The sequence below is a fragment of the Dendrobates tinctorius genome, unplaced genomic scaffold, assembly GCF_039654945.1.
Source record: "Dendrobates tinctorius isolate UK_male_01 unplaced genomic scaffold, ASM3965494v1 ptg000114l, whole genome shotgun sequence".
In the NCBI taxonomy this organism is placed as follows: Eukaryota; Metazoa; Chordata; class Amphibia; order Anura; family Dendrobatidae; genus Dendrobates; species Dendrobates tinctorius.
Genome location: NW_027361782.1, coordinates 6,060,553 through 6,088,290, shown reverse-complemented (window position 1 = coordinate 6,088,290; position 27,738 = coordinate 6,060,553).

Below are 27,738 nucleotides of genomic sequence, written 5' to 3'. Positions count from 1 at the left end.
AGGGTTAGGGTCAGGGTTAGGGTCAGGGTTAGGGTTAGGGTTAGGGTTAGTTAGGGTTTAGGGTTTGGGTTAGGGTTAAGTATGGTTTGGTTAAGGGTTAGGGTCAGGGTTAGGGTTAGGGTTAGGGTTAGTTAGGGTTTAGGGTTTGGGTTAGGGTTAAGTATGGTTTGGTTAAGGGTTAGGGTCAGGGTTAGGGTTAGGGTTAGGGTCAGGGTTAGGGTTAAGTATGGTTTGGTTAAGGGTTAGGGTCAGGGTCAGGGTTAGGGTTAGGGTTAGGGTTAGTTAGGGTTTAGGGTTTGGGTTAGGGTTAAGTATGGTTTGGTTAAGGGTCAGGGTCAGGGTTAGGGTTAGGGTTAGGGTTAGTTAGGGTTTAGGGTTTGGGTTAGGGTTAAGTATGGTTTGGTTAAGGGTTAGGGTCAGGGTTAGGGTCAGGGTTAGGGTTAGGGTTAGTTAGGGTTTAGGGTTTGGGTTAGGGTTAAGTATGGTTTGGTTAAGGGTTAGGGTCAGGGTTAGGGTTAGGGTTAGTTAGGGTTAGGGTTAGGGTCAGGGTTAGGGTTAGTAAAGTCATGGTTTGGGTTAGTGTGAGGGGCCACCTAATGTTGGAAAAAAACGCAAACGCGGTAAAAACGCACTAAAAACGCATACAAACGCATAAAAACGCTGCGTTTTTTTCATGCATGCTCATAAAAATGCTTGAAAAAAACGCAGCAGTTGTATGCTTTTGTATGCGTTGTTTTAATGCGTTTTTTTGCGGGAAAAACGCGCTGCAAAAAAAAGCAAGTGTGAAACTAGCCTTAGCCTTCTTTTTTGCATGCCAAACATTTCCAGATCCTTTAACCGTTCCTCGTAGAACATACTCTGCAGTCCGCTCACCATCCTATTCGCTCTTATCTGAACATGCTCTAGTTTTTCAATGTCTTGAGTAGAGGAGTAGAGCAGATAATTACTTCACATGATCTAGACTATATACTTCTCTTAATACATCCTAGAACTGGACACAGTATTCCAGATGTGGCATGACCAAGGAGGAGTAAAGGGGGATAATTACTTTATATGATCTAGACTCTATGCTTCTCTTAATACATCCTAAAACTGTGTTTGTCTTTTTTGCTGATGCATCACACTGTTGACTCATGTGCAGTCTGTGATCTATTAGTATACCCAAGTCTTTTTCACACATGCTGTTGCTTAGTTCTATTTCTCCCATTCTGGAGATGTAATTTTTGTTTTACTTACCCAGTTGTAGAATCTTGCATTTCTCCCTGTAAATATCATTCTATTAGTCACTGCACATTGACCAAGCTTCTCTAGATCATTCTGAATCCTTTCTCTGTCTTTTTTAGTGTTAGCTATCCCTCCTAGCTTTGCATCATCATCAAATTTGATTAGTACCCTCATTTAGATCATTTATAAAAATGTTGAATAACAATGGGGCCAGGACAGAGCCTTATGGTCGCCACTTGTAACACCAGGGCCCGGATAGAGCCTTGTGGTCCCCACTTGCAACACTGGGGCCAGGACAGAGTTTTGTGGTACTGCACTGGAGATACTCTGCCAATTGGATGTGCAACAATTTATTACCACTCTTTGAGTATGATCTCTGAGCCAGTTATGAATCCACTTAACCGTAGCCTTGTCAATCCCATACTTGGTCATTTTTCAATAGGGATAGTATGAGATACTTTATGAAATGGTTTTTTGAAGTTGAGATATACTATATATATGATACTGCATTTCCCTGATCCACCCAGTCAGTGATTCCATCATAGAAGGAAATTAGATTAGTCTGGCATGACTTGTTTGATACAAATCCATGCTTGCTTTCAGGTATGGACTGGGACTGAAACTCAGCACTGGCATTTGAAATCACACAGGCCCATGCTGTCACTGTACCCAAGCACTGTTGGATATATTACTAATATTACCCTGGATGGAGGAAAGCAGGATTTACTACAAGTAAATTACTATTACTAGGGTAATTGATGCAATCAGCGACTTTGTGCTTCGTCTCAACAGTATGGGTGTTTTGAGAACACTGATTCTGTTAACAATGTAGCAAACAAGGCACCCCAAGACTAGACAGGCCCTTCTAGCATTTGCCATAATTGCCAGATGGTCAGTAAAGCCCTGCTTGCTTTGTTTAATTACTGTATTCTTATCTAAGTACTTACATGCATGCTGCTTAATAATTTATTCAAAGATATTTCCTGGTATAGAAGTCAGGCTCACTGGCCTGTAATTTCCTCACTCCATCTTATTTATTTTTTTGAACAACGGGACATTTGACCTCACATTTCTCAGCAATTCAGTATTACGAGGTCTGGGGTGCATTTCTTTGATTTATAACACTCCAAAAAGGTGTTACAAATTTTTGCTATATTCAATTAGTCATCCATATAGTGTAACATGCTTAGTGGGCAGCAAAGATGGCAGAAGAATGCGAGACTCCCAAGTGAGTGACGAGAGAAATATGGAATTTCGATTTGGCAGATATCCTGGACAAACCAAGGCCCTAACCTAGGCTGTATCTTTTACTACTGGGGTTCTTGCAGACTGCAGACAGGAGAACCAGTAATCAGGAACTGATGAACATACTGCGAGGGCCTAGGCTGGTCAGAAGAGACAAGGAGGCGAGCCATGACCAGGTCTGGACAAATGGTATCGGGCATGAAAGCCGTATGGAGTTGGCATCCCAGAGGATGATAGTTGCTTATGACCATCAGCAGAGAAGGGGGTCCATTGAAGAGTTTGGACCCGTCATCACATCTCATTTAACCATCGGGCAGTAGAGACAGAACGCTTGCTTAGAAGGCTGCAAGAGCTGACCACTATAAACGACGGTCATGTTCCTTAAAAGAGGGGCAACATCGCCCGTATGCAGTGAGAGTGATTCAAGAAGAGAGCATGATGAACCCTTCTTGAGGAATGAATGGGCAGCCAGAGGCTCCTTGAGGCAGCTTGATAAATGTCTACTACCACCCCCGAGAGATCGTACTGTCCTTGAGGTTCCCCATCTATTATGCATGAGCAACTGATGGTGCTTGGAACACAGGGAAATGTTGTCTGATTCTATATGTTGAGGGCTCTGGCACTACCTGAAGCATGGTCACTTACAGCCCAGGCACCTGGGAATGTGGCTCCAGGAAGCAGATGGAGACAAATCCCCCAGCCTTCCGAGGAATGAAAATATGCAGCAGACACCTGAAGAAGATTTCTGCATTCACTGCTTATATAATTTCCTGGCTTTGTACTTTGTGCAAAGCCTTTATGAGAGTACAATTTTTTTAAACAATTGAATGAAGCCTACCAGTTGTTGCCTTTCAGTGCTCTATGGATGACCCTCCTTATAATTTTTTCCTAGCTTTGCACTTTTTGCAAATCTTTCATGAGTGTATAAGTACATAGAGTACGCTTTCAAAATATTTATGTTCTAAACTTTTTTAATGGATTTAATGACTCATCCATACATTTTAACATGGTTATTATTGCATTACGGTGGTATATAAAATTCACAAAAAGCTTTGAAAAATATTTCTGGATTAGATAACTCATCCATAGGTTATTATGTGCTTTCTGTCACATTTTGGTTTTATATAACAGTGCAAAAAACTTTAAAAATTTGGCATGGTTAGGTTACATTTCTGACCCATACACTACTAGTTGGTCTGGGTTACATTTATTGGATGCAAAACACTCCTAAAAATCAATTAATTATTTTTATAAGTTACATTTCTTACCCATACATTATTTTGTGGTCTGGAGTACATTTTTTGTCATATATAACACTCAGAAAAGTGTTAACAAATTATGCTGGGTTAAATTTTGCTGCCATAGAGCATTATGTGGTCTTTGGTATATTTCTATGATTTACAACACTTCCAAAAAGTGTTAAAAAAATTAGCTGGGTTACATTTCTCACCAAAGCACAATTCCATGGTTTGAGGTACATTTTTTATGATATATAACACTACAAAAAAAGTTAATTTTTTTTGCTGTATTAAATTTCTCATCCATATACTAATATGTCTTCTGGGATGCAATTTCGTTGTTATATAATCCTCAAAAAGCTTGCTAAAATTTATTGGTATTATATTGCTCATCTATAGACTTTAACATATTCTTGTGTTCATTTAGTTGCTATATAAATCTCAAAAATGTGTTCAAAATTTAGGCTGTGTGCACATGTTGCAGATTTGTTGCATTTTTGTCGCATTCTTTCATCACGGCTTTGTGACAAAACCTGAAGCAATATCTGATGCCAGCAAAGTGATTGAGATACCTGATGTGCCATGCATATGTTGAGTATTTTTGACTTGCAAATCTGGTGCAGAAAATAATCTGCTATATTTCAATTCTCTGCGCGATTTTGCCCTGCGTTTTAACTATTGACTTCAGTCAAATCAACCAAAAACACGGTAACAAAGCTCCAAAAAAGCGTTTTTTCAGCTGTGTTTTTGCTGCCAAAAGATGCCAAAATGGTGAATAACTTTGACTCCATGTGTGCACATCCCCTTATTGGTATTATATTGTCACCTATTGTCTATTCCATGGTCTGGAGGACATTTCCTTGGTATATAACCCTCAGAAGTTCATAGCCTTTATGAGTCTAGGAGATCAATACTTGACAATGTGACCAGATGTGTATGAGGCCTCCTCTATGTCTAATACAGTGTGTGTCTGAGGTCCTCATTTTTGGCAGTTCTTACTTCCTTTATATATTACACTGAAATGTCCTATTTTTTAATTAAAAAATCAATTTTGGTTACTTAAATTATGTCATGCCGGCTTCAGACACTGTTCACAGTGGGGAGTCTGTTGTGCAGTTTTAGAAGGTTCTTGTTGCTCAGCCTGAGTTTGGGCGTCATCAGTGGTTTGTTCACTGATGTTCAGCTTGGCAGGAGTTAACTTTTTGATTAGTGGCTGAGGCTTCTGGGAACACCTACTCCCTTTTAGTATGGCTCAGAACATTCCTGGATGCCAACTATAGCACTTGTCTTTTGCATATCAGCCCAGTGTTGGAGTAGCTGTTGATACTCAAGTTTTTCTTTAGGAGTTTGGTGAAGTATACTTTGTTGTTTGTACATTTCCCTGTTGGTATTGTCATGCTCGCCATGTCTATTATGTCCGCCATGTCTGTTTTACCTCATGACCCTGGAGCGGTGTGCACGCGCATCTCATGTCTGCTGTCCTGCTTGTTCCCTAGAGCAGTGTGCACACTCACCTCATGTCTGCTGAGCTGCAAGATACCTGCGTTTCTGCTTTGCCTTCTGTGATCTTCTCGCCATGTCTTGAATCCCTGATCATGTGTCTTTCCTAGGATCCTGCACTGTCTGGTTCTGCAGTCATCTCATCATGTCTGAAACTCTAATCATGTGATATTTCCTAGGATCCTGCACTGCTGGTTCTGCAATCATCTCGTCATGTCTGAAACCTTGATCATGTGATGTTTCCTAAGATCCTGCACTGTCTGGTTCTGTGATCATCTCGTCATGTCTGAAACCCTGATCATGTGACTGCGCTCTGTGATCCTGGAGCATCTGAACTAGGAAGTTCTCCCCTGGTCCTGACCCGGAAGAGGAGGTGCTGTGCCCTATATTAGGCCGCCCCTTCCTGTGCTCAGGGCCTGAGTATTGTGTGGTGTCCCTGCATGGCTGCTTGGTCTGTGGGGCGCTCCCTCTATTCTGTGCCCTTGCACTCTGCTCTGTCGTGCGTCACTGCACACGCTCCGTGCTCGTATTTCGTCTCTTGTCCCGTGCCTTGTCTTATGTTTGTCCGTTGTGCCATGTTCGTCTTTGTCCTGCTTGGACTTGTAGTCCTTCTGTTATTCTCTGCCTTGCCTGTTTTTGGCATGTCTTGCCTTCGCTATACTCTGCCTTGTTCCTCCCTATGGTCTCAGTCTTTGCTTACTCTGCCTCGCTCTCTCCTATGGTGCTCTGTAGTGCTCCCTGACACACGCACCATTCCTCCTCTCTTTCCTTTTGTTCTCCTTTCCATGTCTAGTCCCAAGGCCCTGCCTTGACCCGGCTCTGGGCTTCGCCTATGCTCCGCTGCTAGACTCTTGCCTATTATGCTCTCTTGCACGTTTCTAGGCTAGTCCCAAGGTTCTCCCTTGGCCTGGCTCTGGGCTTCGGCCTACGCTCCGCTGCTAGCTCTGTTCTTGCTCTGACCTGATTCCGTGTTTCTGCCTATGCATCCGTCCCTGGTTCTGTACTCTGTCTTAGCTCTGCCTGGTTTCTTGTCTTGTCTTCCCTTGCTGCTTCGTATGCTCTTTGCATGCGCCTGGCCTTCCTAGCCTCCTGTTTGTGCCTCAGCCATGCCCGCCCTAGCCGTGCCCGCCTGCTTGTGCCTCAGCCGTGCTCGTCGGTCAGTGACAGCTGTGTCGCCTGCCATGCCTCAGCCGGGTTCGCTGGAGTCTTGCCCGGTGGTCAGTGCCGCAGCCCAATCAGCTAGCCAGTGCCCCAGCCATGCCCTCTGTGCTCCCTTGCACTTCACGCTGTTTCTGCACTGTGCTCTGCGTGCTCTCTAAAGCATGCGCAGGCCCTCGCCTGCCCATGGCATACCTGCCCGTGCTTCTGCAAAAGTACGCGCAGGCTTTGCCATGCTCCCTGTCATGCCCTCTTGCACGCACAGGCCCTAACCCTGTCCTGGAACCCTGACCTTGGCGTATCTCTACACACGCACTCTGTCTTGAACCTTGTGCCTTGGCGTGTCTCTACACACGCACTCTATCTTGAACCTTGTGCCTTGGCGTGTCTCTACACGCGCACTGTCTTGTATCTTGGCGTGCCTCCAAGCACGCACCCTGCCTTGAACCCTGGCGTGTCTCCAAGCACGCACCCTGCCTTGAACCCTGGCGTGTCTCCAAGCTCGCACCCTGCCTTGAACCCTGGCGTGTCTCCAAGCACGCACCCTGCCTTGAACCCTGGCGTGTCTCCAAGCACGTACCCTGCCTTGAACCCTGGCGTGTCTCCAAGCACGCACCCTGCCTTGAACCCTGGCGTGGCTCCAAGCACGCACCCTGCCTTGAACGTTGGCTTGCCTGCCGGATTCCTGAAACCTGCCGACCGTTGCCAGAGGTCCGGAACCAGATAACTGCGGCCTGATGTCCGGAGCTGATGTAAGCAGCCTGATGCCTGGACCCTGTTGGTCGTTGCCAGTAGTCCGGAGTCCGATGCCATCGCACCCCATCTTGGATACTGGTGTGTCCTAGCATGCATCCCTTCTAGGAACTCTTGTGTGATCCCTATCACGTATCCTGTCCTGGACCCTGGTATGTTTTCGCGCACGTACTATGCCTGGAACATTTGGCATGCCCTTGCACGCATCCTGCCGTGTTTCACTGTTTGTACCCTGCACCTGATTCCCTGTTATGCCTTGCACCTGAATAAAGTGTGAATCCACGTTTGAGGAAGAAACTGTGCGACCTCGCTCTGTTTGGTATCCTGTCCGTCCTGTTGTCAGACACTCAATAGTGTCCCCTGAGCCGGCCGTCTGGTCCCAGCAGTCGTGGTGGCTCACCCCCTTGGTCTTGCCCCTGACACTCCCTGTACAGGGGGTGGGTTCCCACTAGGTCAGCTCGCCCTAGATGGGTGGGTGCCACGGCCCAGAGGGTCCACTCTAAAGAGGAAAATGGGCTCAGCAGAAGCTGAGTCCGTCATAGGTATTATGTTCCCCTCACATACATATTGTGTTATCCTGTTAGTTTGCTTTGTGGTGCAGTTTACTTTATATCCTGCCGTTCTTTACTTATGGTTTCCACTACTGTTCACCTCCTGAGGTGGGAGTTGGGGGTTTAGCTCAGGGCTAAACAGGAGATAGGGACAGGTCGGTGACTTGGGCCTCCCTACCATCAAGGGTACCTCCAAGTTAAGGAAAGACAGGGTTCCCCCTAGTCTGAGGAGCAGTTCAGGAACCCAGGTTCCTCATCTCCTGTTTTCCCATTGCTCCCCATGACATATGATTTCTTTAAGTCGTTTTTAAATTTTGCCTTATATACAAGTCATTATACAGGAAAAAAAATGCTTCTTAATGGGGAATCTAGCAAAATGGTGGCCGCACTTTTCACAGATTGCCACTAATTCAATCTCTAATAATTTTGATCAATTAGAATTAAAAGTTTTACCATAACCAGGTTCCCTGCATCATGTTCCCACATGCTTTATGCATCCATTAGCCCTCTGTGTCTGTACTGTTACACACTTAACATTTTGGCTGGTCCAAACAATCAGGGCAATTGTTACCACCCACCTTTCGTGTCTACCTCTTTCCTCATAGACTGTAAGCTTGCGAGCAGGGCCCTCATTCCTCTTGGTATTTGTTATAATCTATGTGATTATTGTTATGCTGTAATGTCTATCGTCTGTAAAAGTCCCCTCTGAAATGTAAAGTGCTGCGGAATATGTCGGCGCTATAGAAAATTGTTTTATTATTATATTATTATTAATCTGAATTTTTTTTAGAAAATTCATAGCAAATTTGATTTATTTAGGATTCATTTACTCACCTCTGATAAAAATAAAGTAGTAGGCGCTCTTATTATTTGCATTACTTATTTTTTTTATTACTTAGTTTTTTTTTACAAGATCTTCGTTTTTTTTCATGATCACTGAGCTCTGTGCCTTAAAGCAAAATCCCAAAGGTACATTCTGCGTGGTGTGGAGGGTCCACCAGACATTTCATGGTGCTTGGCTTCTGCCTGATGCCCCTTAGATAAGTTTTATGCAACGGTATGTAAGGGGTTAACAATGGTCTAAAGTTATGATCTGTATCAGATAAAGAAGAGAGGACTGAAAGGCAATTTGATAAGAATATGTAAGGATCGATAACTCGTTGATTTGTGGGGGTCAAACCATTAGGGCCTCAACTGATCTCAAGATTGGGAAATATCTGTTTGGTCCTTGCATTGAGTGGTGATCAAGTCTCTGCATGGCCCCTCCACTGAGTCTCAGTGGATTGCTGAAGATAGATCAGTACAGCGTCACTTATCTCCAGGAGTCTCATTGACAATCAATGAAGAGGTAGAGAGCATTGCTTCAAACAGTGGACAGACGTCAACTTGATGGTGATTCTGAGGGTCTCAGCAGTATTACCTCCACCAATCTAAAACTTTTCTTCTGTCCTGTGGATAAGGGATAACTTCTTCTTACTGGAAAAATCCTTTAAAATGTTTTTTTTATGGAGGAGCCAAATACACCAAGAATGAATAATTGGACTGGGACAATAACTTTTGGTATTGAGACACCCACAAACTGTGGTCGAGACACCACAGGCTGAACGCGGAGACAACTTTCCTTTTTGCATATGTGATCAGGTTGTGGCATGTAGTGACAGGCAGGAGACAGAGCAAGGGTTAACTGGGTTTTAATCAACAGTGGGATACTCCACGCAGGGAGGTAAAGGGGTAAACAAGGAACAAAACAGTTCTATGGTGAAATTGTGGGTAGGGTTAAAGAACAGTGAAGACAGTAGGGACAGTTCTTGTGGGGTTAAATTATCCTATCCGCTGATCCTCAGGGCATGGGTGTTGTGAAGCGGTGATGGCACCAACAACAGATGACGCGACGCTTGTCCATGTAGGTCGTGGAAATAATGGTGGTCCGAGTTCTGGAGGCAGTAGTTGGTCTCCGGTACATTCAGCTGAGCCCCTAGTCCATGTACCAGTGTGGCTGGAAGGATGGAAGCCCTGCACGGTCTGAGTCTTACGTGGTCCGGCAAAGGTATACTGGGGAAGCAGAGCACTGATAGCAGTTCGACTCTCGGTCTCTCTCAAGCGGCACCCATGTGATACTCACAGGCCCGGAGCACTCGGCTTCTTGCTTAGTTACGATCAGCGGGCGCCCTGCATGTCATTTATCACAAGTTCTGCTGGTTGCAGCGGGGATGCTCCTGCACGGGCCTGTGTCATGCCGGTGCTCAAGGGAAGGAGCGCTCACCCCTGTCTGCTGCGCGCTGTCCCTTTCCACCAAGTCTCTGTGTTCCCATGCGTGCTGTTGCCTCAGAGACTTAGCCATGCCCCCTGCTGCTAAGTGCAAAGGTTGGTCCGGTTCTCTAAGCTTTTCCTCGGCCAACAGAGGAGACAGCCCCGAGAGTACCGGACCAGGTGCAAAACGGGTACCCCTGGTCCGGTACTTCTTCTTACACATATGTGAGCACAACACAAGAGATGACCATCCATCCATTGATGCTGGTGGATCTCGTGGTATTTGACACTGTTACTGTATGTCTCAGCTTCCCTGCCTCAGGGTATCGGCAGCACCTCCTGAGTGCCGGTGTGGGGAGCACCAGCACAGAGTCTTCAGGGCCTGTTGTGCCCCACCAGCACAGAGTCTTCAGAGCCTGTTGTGCCCCACCAGCACAGAGTCTTCAGGGCCTGTTGTGCCCCACCAGCACAGAGTCTTCAGAGCCTGTTGTGCCCCACCAGCACAGAGTCTTCAGGGCCTGTTGTGCCCCACCAGCACAGAGTCTTCAGAGCCTGTTGTGCCCCACCAGCACAGAGTCTTCAGGGCCTGTTGTGCCCCACCAGCACAGAGTCTTCAGAGCCTGTTGTGACAGGAGGAGAGAAGCCGAGTGACTTAGAGAGAGACGGGGTGACGAGCGGTGTGTGTAAGAGACACCGTCAGGAGTCGGTTAGGAAAAAGCTACGCACTCACCGACAAGAGAAACGTGAGAGACTTTTACCGGAGGCAGCTCTCTGCCCACGGTCACACACAGCCACGCCCGCGGTCCCCCGCCCTTTTGAGACAGGTCCGTTACCTCAAGTTGCCGCTGCGACGACACGTAAAATGGCTGCAGCAGCCTGGACACTGCCCCCTGTCTCCTTCCACAGCTGTGGCCCTGCCATCACAGGCCTCAGTGGATGCCACCTCGCCATAGGCGGCAATAGAGGCCCACGTTCTGTCTACAAGGGGACCCTGAGCCGAGGCCAGCCGAAAGTCATTTGGGGAACTGCATCATCACTGCACTGTGAGACAAGAGCCGGTAAGACATCCTGAAAGCCCAACCAACACAGAGTCTTCAGGGCCTGTTGTGCCCCACCAGCACAGAGTCTTCAGGGCCTGTTGTGCCCCACCAGCACAGAGTCTTCAGGGCCTGTTGTGCCCCACCAGCACAGAGTCTTCAGGGCCTGTTGTGCCCCACCAGCACAGAGTCTTCAGGGCCTGTTGTGCCCCACCAGCACAGAGTCTTCAGGGCCTGTTGTGCCCCACCAGCACAGAGTCTTCAGGGCCTGTTGTGCCCCACCAGCACAGATCCTTCAGGGCCTGTTGTGCCCCATCAGCACAGATCCTTCAGGGCCTGTTGTGCCCCATCAGCACAGATCCTTCAGGGCCTGTTGTGCCCCACCAGCACAGAGTCTTCAGGGCCTGCTGTGCCCCACCAGCACAGATCCTTCAGGGCCTGTTGTGCCCCATCAGCACAGTTTCTTCAGGGCCTGTCAAGCTCAAATCATCCCGGGACAACGAGTCGTCAAGGCAGCCACATTCAGCGACCTCTAAGCGGCCGAACCTGTGAACCCGAGCGATGTCTGGAAGGATAAGTGAACTATAGGAAACAAGGACCCATAGTTTGGGCCATACGTGGCCTTCGACGCCCGGACTAGCCGGGTTAGTCACATTGACTATAAGAAAAGTATTGTTTATTTTGTTGAGTCCCTGCGAGGACTGATTGTTGTTACCCCTGTTACTTGTTCAGCATAGCCCCTGCAGCTCCAAGTTATAAAAGTTGATTTCACAAGTCATCCCTTGTCTCGTGTCTCGTCACTGCATCCGGAGAACCTGCTCAACTCTACACTTGGTGTAGTCGGCAGGATGCAGTCTCCGAGCACGGACAGTGGTGCCCCCGATCAGGGTGGAGCTGTCAACTCCACAAATAATGAGGGTCCCCACTCCAGCATTTCATTGGGGGCCATGCTGAACAACCTGCCTAGATTTTCCGGCCGGTGACTGGTTTGCGAGATCCATTAATAAAGCAGGCATTGCGGGAGCAGATCAGAGTGAATCCCCGAATAGACTTTTCAGAGGTGGGAAGTCAGGCACGGGTTCGAGAGCAAGAGCAGGCGATGGCGGTCCCCGTGGGGAAGCTCCGAGGAGTGGAGGCCTCCGCGAACGCAGTCGAGGAGCCTCAGTGGGTGGAGGAGATGATGCAAGAGTTGAAAAATATTAAGGGCGAGTTGGCCGAAGTAAAGAGAAGGACCGAGACCGGGACTAGACGACCTAGTTTTAGCCCCGGCCCCTGGGGATCACGCCCCCCGTGAGGTTGTCAGCCTACATAGTCCAGCTGTTTTGAATGTGGAGAGCCAGGCCACTTTGCCCGAGAGTGTCCGCGGCGCAGGAGATACCCACCCCGGTGGCCATTAAACTAAAGGGCTACGGGCTGGGGGGACGCCACTCGGAGCCGAAAACCACAACTAGGGGTGGTAGAAGTCCCGAAGATTTGGTAGCAAAGTATATGGGCAGAAGTGGAGGGCCGGGCCGTCTGGTGTCTGGTGGATACGGGGTCACAAGTAACCACCATGCCTGCAACGTACTTTCAACAAAACTTCCCAGAGGCAGCAAGACCTCACTGTGGGCCCATGATCAGACTAATAGCCGCCACCAATTGCCGACCCCGGTTGCCGGGGTAGTGTGGGTGCAGGTGACGTTGTGCGGTAAATCCCTTGGTCGCAGAGGGGTGGTGCTAACTCAAGGAGAAGCTGATCAAGGGCACTCCGTCACCCTAGGAATGAATATTTTACGAGAGTTCGGCAACTTACTACTAAATGATCCCACACAGAAGATTCTGAAGCAATGGGGTTCTCGCACAGCTCAGGGACAGGTATTCCAGCAGCTGGTGCGAGGTGCGCGGGTGCATCAGGACTGCCAGGAAGGCGAGGCTCTGGGCAAGGTCATCGCGTCAGAGCTCCCCTGCTTGTGCTACCTCCTGGACAGACTGTGGTGGCCCTGCCAATTCGTGCCCCGATACCTTTGGAGGGCGTGGAGGTGCAGGTGGAGCCGTGTCACTTGGAGCGCTTACCTCCTGGCATACTGGTGGCCCGTTCCCTGGCTACGGTGCAAAAAGGAACCATCCTGGTATGCTGCATTAACCTTGAAGACCGAGACACCATTCTGAAAGCATGCCCTGAACTGGCCAAACTAGTGAGGCCTTTAGAAGAAGTGCTGCCAGCTCCAGCCGTTCAATTGTGAGAACACCCCGAGGATCCTTGGGAAGTAACAATTCGAACCTTACAGGCCCACGAAGTCTCGGCACAGGAAAAGGGTCGAAATATTTTGGAACAGATGCGGGCCGAGCTTTCTGGGTTAACTGCAGCCCAACTCTCACAGATAAAAACATTGCTTGGACAGTACCATGAAGTATTTGCTAGTCATGAGGACGATTTTGGTGTACCACCGCCATCACTCATGAAATCCCCACAGCGGGAGCGGCCCCTATCCGGGAGCGATATCGACAGGTTCCGCCACAACTCTATCAAGAGGTGAAACTTTGCTGGCCCAGATACTGCGAAAAGGGGCGATACGGGAAAGTCAAAGCCCCTGGGCGGCTCCAATCGTGTTGGTCCGGAAGAAAGATGGTATACTATGATTCTGTGTGGATTATCGTAAACTGAATGCTTGCACTATTAAAGACTCATACCCACTGCCCCGCATAGAAGAATCCCTGTCCGCCTTGGGGAAGGCAACATATTTTTTGACACTGGATTTGGCCAGTGGGTACTGGCAGGTGCCCATGTCAGAAGAAGATAGAGCCAAGACGGCGATCATATTGCCCATGGGACTGTTTGAGTTTAATCGAATGCCGTCTGGGCTGGCCAACGCCCCCAGGACCTTTCAGTGATTGATGGAAAGGTATCTGGGAGATCTCAATTTTGAGGCCACGTTGATCTACCTGGACGACATCATCATCTATGCCGCCACCTTCGAGGACCACCTCAAGCGGTTGGGACAGGTACTCAGCTGGATGCAAAAGTACGGGTTGAAGGTGAAGCCTCAGAAATGCCACCTATTTCGCTCCCAGATTGAGTATCTGGGTCATGTTGTTTCGACAGATGGTGTGAGGCCATCCCAGGAGAAGGCTGCTGCTATCCAGGAATGGCCTACCCCCGAGATGGTAAAAGATGTGCAGGCTTTTTTGGGGTTAGCCGGATATTACCGTCGTTTCGTAAAGAATTTTGCATGTCGAGCTCGAGCCCTGCACGAACTGCTGAAGGGGGCTCCCGCTGGGGCCAATGGGCGAAGAATCCAGTGGCAACACCCTCAGGAAGAGGCCTTCCGAGACCTCAAGGCTGCACTCTCGGATGCCCCAGTGTTGGCTTATGCTGATTTCTCACAACCGTTCATCTTGCACACTGATGGGAGTCTTCACGGGCTGGGGGCTGTGTTGTCGCAGGTTCAAGATGGCCGGGAAAGTGTGATCGCATATGGAAGCCGCTCACTTCATGACTCCGAGCGTAACCCTGACATTTACAGCTCCTTCAAGCTTGAGCTCCTCGCAGTGGTGTGGGCCATGACGGAGAGATTCGCAGAGTACCTAGCGGGCTCTGAGGTGGTGGTGCGAACTGACAACAACCCGCTGGCTCATTTGGAAAACGCCAAATTGGGGGCTCTGGAACAGCGATGGGTGGCCCGGATGGTGAAGTACAATTATAAGATTATCTACAATATAGGGGCCGAGAATGTCCATGCAGACGCCCTCTCCAGGATATTACATACAACTCCCGGACAGAACCGAGACGAAGAATTAGGAGAGGAAATACCATTCGCTTTCACTTCTGCCGTGCTCACAACTGACCATAAAAAAATATCTTCCCCCGTGCCCCCAAGGGGCATGTTAGAACAATCCCGGGATAAGTGGATACAACAACAACAACAAGACTAAGAGGTTGGCCTTCTCAGGATGTGGGTCGCCGCTGGGCAATTACCCACTGTCTTTCTGCGACAAAGTTTGACTCAAGACCTGTTGCTGATGTTGCGACAATGGGAGAGATTGGTTATCCGAAAGGGACTATTGTACCGTAAAATAACATCACAAACAATTTCAATGACGGCTTGGCAGGTGGTCACGCCAGGAGCCCAACTGCACGTACTGGCTCCGGAGGCTCACGAAAAAGGGGCCCACTTCGGAACAAAAAAAACCTTGCAATGGCTGCAACAGAAAGCTTACCACCCGCGCTTGCCAGCTGTTGTGGACGAAATTTGCCGGACCTGCCGCTTATGCGAATTGGCCAAACCACCCGCTCAGCGAGCCGCAACACAGACTATTGTGACCTCAGCGCCCCTTGAACTCCTGACGGTGGATTACCTGACCATTGGGCCTGCATTTCAGGGATACGAACACTGCCTCATTATGGTAGATCATTTCACCAAGTTCGCTGTGGTCACCCCCACTTGGGATCAGACCGCAGAGTCAGCTGCCTCCGCCATTTGTAGAAACTTTATGCAAGTATACAGCTGTCCTCAATGGATACATTCTGATCTGGGAGCATGTTTTTTGGGAAAAGTTATGGAAGAACTACATCACCTCTATGGAATTGACAAATTCCGGACCACACCGTATCACCCGCAAGGAAATGGGGCTTGTGAACGATTTAATCGGACATTGATTCAGATGTTGCATACTCTGGAGAGTGACAAGAAGGCCCGTTGGCCAGAATATGTTTCTGAATTAGTATGGGTCTATAACAATCGGGTACATCGAGTTACTGGCTATACCCCCTACTCCCTGTTGTTTGGACGAGAGGGTAAAGGGATCACGAAGGTGGAGTTGGACCCCGAAGAACCTCAGCCCAGGACCAGAGTGTCGTCTTGGGTCCGAAATCATCGCCATCGGCAGCAGACTCTTCACCGAATTGTGCACACCAAGCTCAGAGACTGGGAGCACCCAGGGAAAAATGCAACCCCACCTCCTCACCTCCAAAGCGGGGTCCGTGTGCTTGTACTAGATCAACGCCCCCAGAGCAAGCTAGAGCCGCGTTAGGAAGAGAGTCCTTATCGGGTCTTACGCTGTATCCACCCGGAGGGACCTGTGTACGAAATACGACCCGAGGAGGATGAAACACTGCCCACTTGTATTGTGCATCGTAATATGTTACGCCCGTGTACTTCCACCAATCCGAAACAACTGGAGCCTGCCCCGTCGACATCTGAACCATCATCTATATGTTGGGACCCGGACGACGATGAAGATTTTCCCCCAGAACCCAGAGGCCCTCCACTCAGTAATGAACTAGCTGACACAATTAGCCTGCCTGCACCAATCAGCCCACCAATCTCCACCACCTCAGAAGACTCCACTCCAGTTGAACTGAGACGCTCCGAGCGGTCAACAGCCGGCAAACCCCATGATCGATATGAACAAGATCAGTTCATATGGCAACGAACATTGAAACCCCTACAGACCGATCTCAATGGACTAAGGCCCTCGCCCGAGGACTACTGAGCTTACAGGGTGGAGGAATGTGGGGAGGAGGACTCCCAGACAGCGACTGGGCCAGAACCCAGGGGACCGCTATCAGGATTCCTGAAGGAACAACACTGGGGGGGACAACAAAAGGAGACACATGACTGAAGGTGTCAGGGCAACAGGGGGCAGGGCGAGGACAAAAGGAGGGGGGGCGCGCTCAGGTGGCAGTTGGCAGAGTGTGACAGGAGGAGAGAAGCCAAGTGACTTAGAGAGAGACGGGGTGACGAGCGGTGTGTGTAAGAGACACCGTCAGGAGTCGGTAAGGAAAAAGCTACGCACTCACCGACAAGAGAAACGTGAGAGACTTTTACCGGAGGCAGCTCTCTGCCCACGGTCACACACAGCCACGCCCGCGGTCCCCCGCCCTTTTGAGACAGGTCCGTTACCTCAAGTTGCCGCTGCGACGACACGTAAAATGGCTGCAGCGGCCTGGACACTGCCCCGTCTCCTTCCACAGCTGTGGCCCTGCCATCACCGGCCTCAGTGGATGCCACCTCACCATAGGTGGAAATAGAGGCCCACGTTCTGTCTACAAGGGGACCCTGAGCCGAGGCCAGCCGAAAGTCATTTGGGGAACTGCATCATCACTGCACTGTGAGACGAGAGCCAGTAAGACATCCTGAAAGCCCAACCAACACAGAGTCTTCAGGGCCTGTTGTGCCCCACCAGCACAGAGTCTTCAGGGCCTGTTGTGCCCCACCAGCACAGAGTCTTCAGGGCCTGTTGTGCCCCACCAGCACAGAGTCTTCAGGGCCTGTTGTGCCCCACCAGCACAGAGTCTTCAGGGCCTGTTGTGCCCCACCAGCACAGAGTCTTCAGGGCCTGTTGTGCCCCACCAGCACAGAGTCTTCAGGGCCTGTTGTGCCCCACCAGCACAGAGTCTTCAGGGCCTGTTGTGCCCCACCAGCACAGTCTTCAGGGCCTGTTGTGCCCCATCAGCACAGATCCTTCAGGGCCTGTTGTGCCCCACCAGCACAGAGTCTTCAGGGCCTGTTGTGCCCCACCAGCACAGAGTCTTCAGGGCCTGTTGTGCCCCACCAGCACAGATCCTTCAGGGCCTGTTGTGCCCCATCAGCATAGTTTCTTCAGGGCCTGTCAAGCTCAAATCACCCCAAGACAATGAGGCGTCAAGGCAGCCTCATTCAGCGACCTCTAAGCGGCCGCACCTGTGAACCCGAACGACATCTGGAAGGATAAGTGAACTATAGGAAATAAGGACCCATTGTTTGGGCCATACGTGGCCTTCGATACCCGGACTAGCCGGGTTCGTCACATTGAATATAAGAAAAGTACTGTTTATTTTGTTGAGTCCCTGTGAGGACAGATTGTTGTTACCCCTGTTACTTGTTCAGCATAGCCCCAGCGGCTCCAAGTTATAAAAGTTGATTCCACAAGTCATCCCTTGTCTCATGTCTCGTCACTGCATCCTGAGAACCTGCTCAACCCTACACTGGCACCACAGCACCAGGGTCCTCCTTACAGCTGCCTCTCTTGTGTCAGCTAATGGGTAGGCCAATAGTTATGGCTGCAGGACTAGATGTCAGAAAGGGCTGTGACTGGACCAAAGGGCATCCAGTCTAGACACACACTGTTACACCTGAGAAAAAGCTGTGATGAGGATCCAGAAAGTTGTATAGACAGACAATAATGAATCTCTACAGTTCATGCAGAATGCAGGACACCCCATTGCAAAGATTAAAGTGGGGTCTACATCACAGCGTTGGATTGTGCCACAGGACAGAATGTCCTCGTATCTGTTTTCTCCATTCCATGACCCACTGATCAATTCCTGCTAATACAGATGAGAAAATTGTTACATATCAAATTAAGACCTGTTAAAAAAATTTAACTTTTTTTGAATTTCCACAAAATTCAGATTCTCCAGAATTAGAATATGTCATGGCTTGCTTTGCCTGACACCAGCAAAATAGAGCTCTGGCCACCATTTTGCTGGATTATGAGGTTTAGCAATCAGTTAATAAACAAAATTATCCTCATCTGGCTTTGTCCATAATTTTCTCTTCTGTGGTTACTGGCCCTATGATTAGCTCTTGAACCTTCTGTCTTTGGGATTCTGAAACTGCCATTCTTCAATAGGCTCCATGCCACCATGGGTTGTAAATTCAATCAATTTTGTGGTCATACAACACTAGGTAGCTAGAGATGGGTGAACATGTGGATGTTCGGGTCCGGCTCGTTAGGAAGAACATTTAGAAAAATAAAAAGTACGGTTTGAGTACGAGAAATGTACCCGGACTCCAACCAGATAAATGGGGAGCCCAAACATCTGTGTGACTGTAAGATCGTTACCACCGGTCAGAGTGCTGTGGATCCCACTCTCAGATGACAGCATGTGAGCCAGCAGCTGTGACCAGCTGTAAAAAGATTACCGCCGGTCACAGGCGTCAGATAATCAGAGTACTACTGTTATCATCCTACATCTACATCTGTAAAGTAAGGGTAGTGAGCGCAGCTGCAGCCTCAGGGTGCAATGGCCCATTAGCATGGTCTACCTCTACAGGAGGTGGGTAATCCTATCAATACTGCTTTCCCTTTAAATAAAATTGCAGCAGCGGCAGATTCATCCCTCAATGCAGCAAACAACTTCCTATTTGACATTTCTCACATCAATTAAAAGAGTTAGTGGATGTCTCTGATGTACGACGCGTTCTACATTACGCGCTTTTGTCATGCTTGCTTTGTATCTTGATTCTGTCATAATTATAAAGGTCAGCATATATCTTGACTTATTGAAAAGCTGTCATGAATTTAACAAGAAGCTGAAACAACATTGAGAACATTCTGGATAAGGTCACCTTGATTGTATTTTCTAAATATCCAGTAGTTGCATAAGAATAAGCATCCCTGGAAATTAGATAATGAAGACTCCGTGTTATATTTTTTTTTTGTGATATTTTAGATGACAAGAGATTATTTTGAAATAAAAAAAAGGAAAATTGATTCATAGATGTCTACCTGGGCCCCCCAAGATCCCATAGCTAATTAATTGCAGAGCAGCATCAAATTGAAAATTGATTAATACAAACCTACCAGTATTTTTAAATAATTGAACGGATTTACCACATTTTAAGGCTTTCATTATAAGAAATATGGATATTTTTTGTATCAAAGGTAATGTTCACACCATCAGAATTAATAATCAGTAAATTTCACAAATTATCTTTATTGACGTTGGAGCTAAATATTTCTATTATTGATCAGGATTCATTTCATCATGAATATAAAAAATTATATCTGTCTGCAGCCACCACTATGGGGAGCTCCCTGTATACAGAGAAGCATGATAAGATTCTTTGTACCGCAATATATCTATCTATCTATCTATCTATCTATCTATCTATCTATCTATCTATCTATCTATCTATCATCTCTCTATTATATATCTGTCTATTATCTATCTATCTCTCTATTATATATCTGTCTATTATCTATCTATCTATCTATTCATTATTCTCATTATTCTTTCTGAATCTTACCTAAAACTCTTATAGAACACACCATTTTATTTTGTATTTTACACCTTTTAGGGATTTATTACATTCCTGCTTTTAATATTTGGTACTTACATCACTTCATGCTGAGCCTTTTCGAATGGTGTGTTCAGACTTTACATCAATGTATTCTCACTGTATATCTCCAGGATAGATTTTTTTTAGTTTATACTTTTACATCTATATATATATATATATATATATTCATCTTATCATGTCTGTCTGTAACTGAAATCGCGGGTCGCAATTAGCGACAGGCGCAGCTGTTTGTAACGGTAAGCTGCGCCTGCCAATGATTGGCCGCGACAAATCAGCGGCGGACGCAGTCGGGCGCAGTGCTCAATGGGGCAGCAGGCCTTGATCTGTAAAAAAAGAGAATTAAAATAAAAAAAAATGTTACTCTCACCTTCCGTCGGCCTCTGATTTTCTCTCCACCTGCCCGGCCTCGCGGTCCCAGTAATGCCTTGCGCCTCAGACCGGAGATGACGTCACTCTCGTGAGAGCGCGATGTCATCAGCGGTGTTTCGCCCAATGCATTACTGGGACCGCGAGGCCGGGAGCGTGGAAAGAAGATCGAAGGCTGTTGGAAGGTGAGAGTATAACTATTTTTTTTTAACAGAGACCACACATACCAGGAAAGGGGGGTGAGGGGGACTATGCATACCAGCAATGGGGGGGGAGGGAGGGGGACCATGTATGCCAGGAAAGGGGGGTGAGGGGGACCATGCATACCAGCAGTGGGGGGGAGGGAGGGGGACCATGCATACTAGGAAAGGGGGTGAGGGTGACCATACATACCAGCAAAGGGGGGTGAGGGGGACCATGCATACCAGCAATGGGAGGGAGGGGGACCATGCATACCAGGAAAGGGGGGTGAGGGGGACCATGCATACCAGCAATGGGGGGGAGGGGGACCATGCATACCACCAATGGGGCGTCATGCATACCAGCAATGGAGGGGAGGGGGACCATGCATACCAGCAAAGGGGGGTGAGGGGGACCATGCATAACAGCAAAGGGGGGTGAGGGGGACCATGCATAACAGCAAAGGGGGGTGAAGGGGACCATGCATATCAGCAAAGGGGGTGAGGGGGACCATGCATACCAGGAAAGGGGGGTGAGGGGGACCATGCATACCACCAATGGGGGTCATGCATACCAGCAATGGAGGGGAGGGGGACCATGCATATCAGGAAAGGGGAGTGAGGGGGACCATGCATACCAGCAATGGGGGGAGGTGGACCATGCATACCAGGAAAGGGGGGTGAGGGGGACCATGCATACCAGGAAAGGGGGGTGAGGGGGACCATGCATACCAGGAAAGGGGGGTGAGGGTGACCATGCATACCAGAAAAGAGGGGGTGAGGGTGACCATGCATACCAGAAAAGGGGGGATGAGGGTGACCATGCATACCAGGATAGGGGGGTGAGGGTGACCATGCATACCAGGAAAGGGAGGTGAGGGGGCCATGCATACCAAGAAAGGGGGGAGAGGGGACCATGTATACCAGGAAAGGGAGGTGACGGGACCATGCATACCAGGAAAGGGGGATGAGGGGACCATGCTTACCAAGAAAGAGGGGTGAGAGGACCATGCATTCCAGGATTGGGGGGTGAGGGGACCATGCATATCAGGATTTGGGGGTGAGGGGCCCATGGATACCGGGATAGGGGGGAGGGGTGCCATGAATATCAGGATTGGGGGGTGAGAGGACCATGCATATCAGGATTGGGGGGTGAGAGGACCATGCATATCAGGATTGGGGGGTGCATTATTGCATTATTATTAAAACTTTATAAATAAACTACATACATATTCTATAATACCCAATGCATTAGAATTGGGCTACCATCTAGTATTTTCATAAAGAAGCTTTTAGAATAAATAAAAAGTTTTCTCTGATTTTTTTGTGGCTTCGTTAAGCATTGCTGAATAATGGCAGCCAAGCAATGTGATAAAAGGTCAGCAGTCAGTATAAGTCCATCAGTGCATTTGAATAGTGGTATAAAACTCTGACACAAAGTATCAATTTTTTGCAGAATTTGCCTTTAACGCAACAGCTTTATACTCACTTCTGTGGTGAAATCAGGATGAATCGTGTCACATTTCCAAGCTTGGCTCTGCTACATGTACAAGATAACATCATGTATTCACATTCTAAAGGTAGAAATGGTTCTATGTTTGAGGGCAGAAAGAGCTGATGATTTACAGTAATGATCGCTTCTGTAATAACACCGGGTTTCTTTTCAGCGTCTAATGACCGACTTAGCAATTTTCATGTGTTAAAGCCAACGGCGTGAAAGAAGCAAACTTGACATCTTGACCTGAAAAGAAGAAATTAAATCTATTTTCTAGACACAATGTAATAGCATGAAAGTTGAAGGCTTTCCACGCGGGCGTCAGGCTTTCACTTAACATACAGTTTCATTACTGAAAATGTAGGAGCGCGAGGTTGCGGTAATATCACACATGCACTGATCGCCCTGCGCTCCTCACTGGCCATAAATATCAGCGATATACTGAAACATGCAGGTTAATGCAGGTTAATTCATTACTCGACTAAAAGGGCCAGTAGCCGAAAGTCGGTTTTACAGAACACTGGTGCGCAACGGGTTTGGGGTTTTTGCATCTTTTTTATTCATTTTCATACAGATCATTGTAGGTATAAAATAGCGGAAGATTACAGGGATTACAGTGCGATAAAACTGATCTGTGCCAGGTCCTACATGGCGGAGACTCAGGCAACATTCAACAAAAAGCAAACAAAAATTGAAAACTCAATGAAGCATCGGGAAAGAAGTAAAAGCAGAATGTGGCCACTTTTGACAGGTCCTTCTTAAAGGGGTTGATCAGGTTCGAAAACTTATCTTCACATCCCCCTATTGGAGAATTATGAATTAGGATCCGGCGTCCTCTATTTGAGATCCTCTTTTTTGAGAGCGATTACACAGAACGTCTATCAGGATCCTGACAGCGCCGGCATACAGCCTCCGCTGAGCAGGGACTCACCCGCACTGTAGGGACCCCTGGGGATCAGGACAGCCAGAAAGTATAGGTGCACAGGACCTGAGTGATGAAGTTTAGCAAGCCGACACGGGACCTACGGTCACGTGACTGCAAGGGGGTGGGGCTTAGCATCCTGCTTTCAGAGAAGACAGAAAACTCAGAGTCAGGCAAAACGGAGTTCATACACAGTACGGAGAGCGAGGTACAGGAGGGATAAACAGACGGGAGGTCAGACAAAGCCAAAGGACATACACAAGAGAGCGAGAACGTGGTACCAAGGGGACGAGCATAAAGAAGTCGGATCACAAGCAGAGAGTCATACACGAGAGGTAGCGCAGTACAAGAGGGACAGGCAGAACTCGTAACAGGGACAGAGCTGGATCAAAACCAAACAAGCAAGCAAGATATCAGGCACAAGGCACACGTACGCACAAGGTCAACTAACTCAACCGAGGGCAGGAGTATAACTGACACCGGACCTAGGTCCAGTGAGCATTAAATAGCCGCCCTCTGCCAGGGAGAGGTGGAACAATTAACCCCCAGTCAGATCAGGACGGGCCAAAGCGAAACCCCATCCTGGATCATGACAACGTCTCTCATTTCGGAGGACCTGCCCTGTCCTGAGTTACAGAGACACAGTGTAATGCTTTCTTTTTCCTGTGGTGACGCTACCAGTAAATTGTAAAGCTTTCACATAGACTACTTTACATCAGAATCAGAATCGATAATAGTAAATGGTAAGGGAATTATGATCAAGGATCTTCCTGACAAATAATTAGAATGGATTTTGTGCTACTCACAAGTGAGTAAAGGGCAATAAATAGAGATAACGAAATTCAGCAGTTTGGCTCGAGTTTGGCCGTATCATCTATGTTCCCATGCTCTAGCTCTGGTCTTCTTTACTTCAGTCTTATTATTATTATTTATTATTATAGCGCCGTTTAAACCATGGCGCTTTACATGTGAGGAGGGGTATACATAATACATACAAGTACAGTAATCTTAAACAATACAAGTCACGACTGGTACAGGATGAGAGAGGACCCTGCCCGCGATGGCTCATAATCTACCACGGGATGGGTGAGGATACAGTAGGCAAGGGTAGAGCTGGTCATGCAGCGGTTTGGTGGATCGGTGGTTACTGCAAGTTGTAGGCTTAACTTTCTTGGGTTATCTGTAGCTATGTAAAAAGAAAGAAAAAAAGAAATTTGCCAGGTCACCATGAATCGTCCAGTCTGCACAGCATCTACGATCCAACCAATTGTGCAATGTATGGGAAAAAAGAGAGAAATTTCCATAGTTCCAGCTCCTGGTAAAAAAATATTTGTTTCAAAACTTTAGTCCATTAAAACTTAAAATGGTTTCCAAGGCAATATATACAAAAAGGAATGCTATGGAATGAAGTATTAAAACAATTTTTTTTTATCTTTCTGTTATCTGCGACTGAATATACATAACATGATGTCGTGACTAGAGATGGGTGAACTCGAACAGTAAAGCTCGGGGTTTGTACCGAACACCTGGAGTTCGGACATGGATCCCAAATACGGACTTCTCCAGGAAGTCTGCGTTACTGTCCAGGTTCGGCACCCCGAACATCAGTTGTTTCCCATGCTGTCATTTAAAGAAAAAAAAATTGAAAAAATGCGCATGGGGGTCCCCCATAATTAGAGTTGAGCGATACCAGCCGATACTTAAAAATATCGGATCGGAATGGATCGGCCGATCTTAAAAAAAAAGTATCGGTATCGCCGATTCCGATACCGGGAACCAATGCAAGTCAATGGGGCCAAAATATCGGAATTAAAAAAACCCCTTTCTTTCCTTGTAGGTTAATTCTACATGAAGAAAAACAACTAAGAATAATGTAGAATGTATTGTGGGAGGTGGAGGAGACATTAAAGCCATAGAGGTTTAGCCCAATCAAATGGAATAGCAGGAATTAAACTTTTTTTTTAAAGACGTTAGGAGTTACAAAGATATTGACTATGTTAGCCTCATTTATATTTTGCCAGACATGTATGTCTTCTTCTTCTTTCTTCTTTCTTCTTCTTTCTTATTCTTCTTCTTCCTTTTTTTACCTTATTCTTCTTCTTCTTATTCCTTTTTTTACATTCTTCTTCTTCTTCTTCTTCTTCCTTTTTTTACATTCTTCTACTTCCTTTTTTTACATTCTTCTTCTTATTCCTTTTTTTACATTCTTCTTCTTCTTCCTTTTTTTAAATTCTTCTACTTCCTTTTTTTACATTCTTCTACTTCTTCCTTTTCTTACATTCTTCAGATTCTTCTTATTCAACAATTATTATTCTACATATTCACCTTCTTCATCTTCTTCCTATTCTTCTTCATCATATTCTTATTTGTGTCAGGCATTCCTGTAGTTGTTATCTAGTAAAGTTAGAAGTTTACACCTAACGTTCTGCCTGTCACAAAAGATTTACAACAGGATTTGTCCGCGTTCAGTTTGGCCTGCAGCAGCAGGCCTTTTCCAGGGGCACCACGAGGAGGAACGGACTCACCCCCATACACTGCTTAGTCTTCTTCTGCTTATAAATAAGATAATATCATTTGCTCAGAGTATTAGTCTTATGCTTAATGTTCTTCTGCTTTGTTTTTTTATGCTTCTTTGTCTACTCTCTCTTGTTGTTCTGCATCTTGGTGGTTGTCTTCCTGTTCTTTGTCCTCTTGAACCAGCTGACGGTACTGGCACCCGGAGGGGCAGCAGAAGGAACAAGAGCCAATGGCACTACCGAGGACCAGCTGACGGTGCTGGAACCCGGTTACTAAGCAGGAGGTACCTGTGCTACAAAGCACTACCAAGGACCAGCAGACGTTGCCGGAACTCGGATACCGAGATGGAGGCACCTAGGCCAAAGGCTTTGCCGAGAACCAGCTGACGGTGCTGGAACCCGGATGGGTAGCATAAGCTGCAAGAGCAAATGGAAATAGCGAGGACCAGCTGACAGTGCTGGCACCCGGAGGGGCAGCAGAAGGAATAAGAGCCAATGGCACAACCGAGGACCAGCTGACGGTGCTGGAACCCGGTTACTAAGCAGGAGGTACCTGTGCTACAAAGCACAACCAAGGACCAGCAGACATTGCCGGAACTCGGATACCGAGATGGAGGCACCTAGGCCAAAGGCTCTGCCGAGAACCAGCTGACGGTGCTGGAACCCGGAGGGGCAGCTGAAGTTACCCCTGAAAAGCAAAGTTGGCATGCCGCAAGCTGGCCGCAGTTACCGAATCACACAGTCCTACAGGGGGTGCTTGTCCTACTGGCACTTCGGAACAAGCCTTTCTTACCAGAACCCGCAGTCCACATAGGAAGCACCTAAACTGCTGGCACCCTAGCCTCGGCTAACCCAACCGCAACACGACATGGCAACTTGGGGTGGCAAACTGACATTGACACTTCCCGGAAACAGCAGGCAGGGCTGGAATCAAGCTGGGCAGGAGGGAGTACCCGTGTCAAAGTCAGTTATGAGCAGCAACTGGCAATGTTGGAGCCCAGGGATAAGCACTTAGCAGGCTGAGGCCTGATGTGCTGTCAATTGGGAGGCAGCAGGACAGATTGCCATCAAAACAGCAGGGGAACAGCTGACGTTACTGAACCCCACAAACACAGGAGCTAGTGTTTTACTCTGTGAAGACGGCACTTCCGAGCAACAACTGGCTGTGTTGAAGCCCAGGGACAAGCACGGAGCAGGCTGAGGCTGCATTGAAGAAATTTTAAGATCGGTTGTAGACTTCTACTAATTTTAACCAAGCTCCACTTAGGCCTGTGGCTTCACTGATTTTCGTATTTCCCCTGTCCTCCAACCCCGTCAGTTACAGCTCCGAAGTGGCGTCTGCACAATCCACACTTGTTCCTGTGTTACAGGTGTTCAGTCCGGTCAGTTAATCCCCTGATGTGTGTCCGGCAATGTCGCCTGCTTTGTCCACATTCCCATAACTAGTTCTGGGAATGTGGACAGAGCAGGCGACATTGCCGGACACACATCAGGGGATTAACTGACCGGACTGAACACCTGTAACACAGGAACAAGTGTGGATTGTGCAGACGCCACTTCGGAGATGTAACTGGCGGGGTTGGAGGACAGGGGAAATACGAGAGACAGTGGAGCCACAGGCCTAATTGGAGCACTGTTAAAAATCAGTAGTAGTAGGACTGTGTAGGCAGCAGGAGACTTTGCCATCCACACAGCAGGGGATCAGCTAGCGTTACTGAACCCCACTGAGACACGGGAGCAAGTGTCTCTTTCCGTGTGGACGGCACTTCCGAGCTACAACTGGCTGTGTTGAAGCCCAGGAAATAGGAGGGTGTAGGCAGAGGCCTACTGTCTTTGGAATGCGGAGACAGCAGGAGAGACTGCCATCCACACAGCAGGGGAACAGCTGGCGTTACTGAACCCCACTGAGACACGGCAGCAAGTGTCTCTTTCCGTGTGGACGGCACTTCCGAGCTACAACTGGCTGTGTTGAAGCCCAGGAAATAGGAGGGTGTAGGCAGAGGCCTACTGTCTTTGGAATGCGGAGACAGCAGGAGTGACTGCCATCCACACAGCAGGGGATCAGCTAGCGTTACTGAACCCCACTGAGACACGGGAGCAAGTGTCTCTTTCCGTGTCGACGGCACTTCCGAGCTACAACTGGCTGTGTTGAAGCCCAGGAAATAGGAGGGTGTAGGCAGAGGCCTACTGTCTTTGGAATGCGGAGACAGCAGGAGAGACTGCCATCCACACAGCAGGGGATCAGCTAGCGTTACTG